This window comes from Cryptotermes secundus, unplaced genomic scaffold, assembly GCF_002891405.2.
Source record: "Cryptotermes secundus unplaced genomic scaffold, Csec_1.0 scaffold401, whole genome shotgun sequence".
NCBI lineage: Eukaryota > Metazoa > Arthropoda > Insecta > Blattodea > Kalotermitidae > Cryptotermes > Cryptotermes secundus.
The window spans coordinates 12,777-15,460 of record NW_019731223.1 but is presented as its reverse complement, the minus strand read 5'-3'; positions in this window follow the sequence as shown (position 1 = coordinate 15,460).

Here is a 2,684-nt window from a genome sequence, read left to right as displayed (position 1 = left end):
TGGATATATGTGAAACTCTGTATTGTCATCATGCCACTCACATGTTCTTTTAGTTGTCTACCATCAGCCATATTAACATGGTGACTGAGTTGGGCGCAACACTAGAGCCACTTAAATTAGGTCCTTAAGAAAAAGGTCCTGGGCTAAACTGTTATACCCATTCAGAAGGTTCTGAGTTTGATCCCCACTTGCATCTGTGTACAGATTTTTCTGGTCATAGATGATGCCGTCACATCTCCCAGAGTTTGANTTTTTTCTGGCTGAAACTTCAGGATGAAAAGATTTTACGTGTTACTTGAAAACATGGCCACATTCTGTAAGATCCTAAAATACAGTGACTTTAATGTTGTCTCTGTTTCTCATTTCAGATACCTGTCTCATGAATTTCATGGAAAGGGATGTGGCAAAAATAAAGTGGAGAAATGAATGAAGAAAACTGAACAGGAGGGAGTGAGTATCAGTCCAGATCTGGTCATGAGCTCTTATTTCTAATACAAGCCAGAAGGTCATGGGTTCAAGTCCCAATGAAGTCATTGAATTTTTTTCAATTGACCTAATCCTTCCAGCTGCACTATGGCACCGAAGTTGACTCAGCCTCTAATAGAAATGAGTACCAGGAATATTCTTGGGGGTAAAGGGTGGCCGGCGCATAACGCTGACAACCTTGCCACCATCTGTGAGCCGATTGTCTAGAAAATGTGGGAACCTCAACATCTCACAACCCCATGGGCCTCCATGGCCCTCAGGGATACCTTTACTTTACTTTAGTATATTGTAGCACCCTGCTGCACTTCATTTAGTACAAAATTGTGTCACAGTCTCACATGCAGCATGTCCTGTAAAACTTCCTAAAAGTTACTCACGTCATGTTTTGACCTATAAGGTCCATTATCAGGTGTTTTAAAATTATAAATGAGGAAACTGCTGTGCTTCCATATTGTGGTTGTTGGCCGTCACCAGGGCCCGGATTTTGATGACCTGAAAATATTTAAAAAATGATCTATAAAATGACCGAAAAAATCCAGAAAATTACCTAAAATATGACCCTAAAATGTAATATGCAGGGCCTGGATTTTGATGACCTGAAAATATTTAAAAAATGATCTATAAAATGACCGAAAAAATCCAGAAAATTACCTAAAATATGACCCTAAAATGTAATATGCAGGGCCTGGATTTTGATGACCTGAAAATATTTAAAAAATGATCTGTAAAATGACCGAAAAATCCAGAAAAATGACCTAGAGGAGAAAAGAAAGAACACTTCACTTCCATATTATTCACATTTCAGAAAACATATGAAGAAAAAATCCCTAAAATGGCCAAAAATGACAGTAAATACCCTTAGAAGTCCAAAAAATTACCCCCAAAATTAAAAAATGACCTTAAACCTGAAAATGTCAAAAAAAAGACAAGAAATTACCTATAAAATTTACATTTCTGTAACCAGCAGCTCATATCCGAAATTTATACAGGGTGTCCCAGGAGGAATGTGCCAGACTTCGGGAGGGTGTTCCTTATGTTAAAGTATGCCGATATAGCCCAAAACACCTATGTCCAAAGTTGAACAGTTACGGAGATAATGGCCCGAGAAAAGTGTGGTCTTCTGGCGGGTCCATGCACTGTACCTGTTACCTGACAGGTCTTATCTATGTTTGTCCTTGAGTGTGGTGATTCACACTAGCTATAAGCTTATGTGCTCCCTTCAGGATACGTTGCGGCCATGTTTTGAATGGCTGGTAGGTTAATTGTGCGGAGTTGCTGGAATGCCTTTTGTGTTTTCAAATGTGGAATTTTGTGATATGCATTTTGTGTGTGGATTTTGCGGTGGCAATGCACATGCTGCTGTTGAAGAATACCAAAGGCGTTTTCCCGATCGAAGGATTACATGTCGAAGTGTATTTACGCGAATTCACCAGACATTGGGTGATACTGGTTCTCTTCTGAGTTTTTCTGTGCACTCTGAAAGGGAAGATGTACGAATGATAAACACACAAGAGAACATTATTGAAATGGTTCAGAGAAGTCCGCGTCTGTCCACTCGTAGAATTGCCTCTCGCATCGGCGTATCACATATGCAGGTGTGGCGAACTTTACATGATGAAGAGTTGTATCCTTACCATGATCAAAGGGTAAAACATTTGGAGCCAGGTGACCATGCTCAGCGTATGGATTTGTGCCACTGGATAAAAGCTCATCCCGAACTGTTAAGCGTAATTTTATTCAGTGATGAGGTGTCTTTCACCCCGGACGGTGTAAATAATTTACGAAATGTGCATACGTGGTCCCATAATAATCCACATGAGATAATGGTAACGAAATTCGAAAAGAGATTTTCTGTGATTGTAACAGTTATGTAGTCGGTTTATACCAGAATGTGCAGTCAGCCATGTTATGTCAGCGCTTACTATTCATGTGTCATGTATAGTGCTTGGAACCCTAAGGACAACCATGACATGGCGTGCGAGTTTTTTTGTAGTTCAATTTAATGGTTTCATGTCACTCACAAGTTAGTTTGATGTTACGTACATTATTAACGTTACAGAAACCACATATTCCTGCCAGTTTTAATATCTATTTTGTAATCAACAAGTGTGTAACCCCGGTCAAAGTTTGACACTTCTCTGGCCATTATCTCCGTAACCGTTCAACTTTGGACATAGGTGTTTTGGGTTATATCGGCA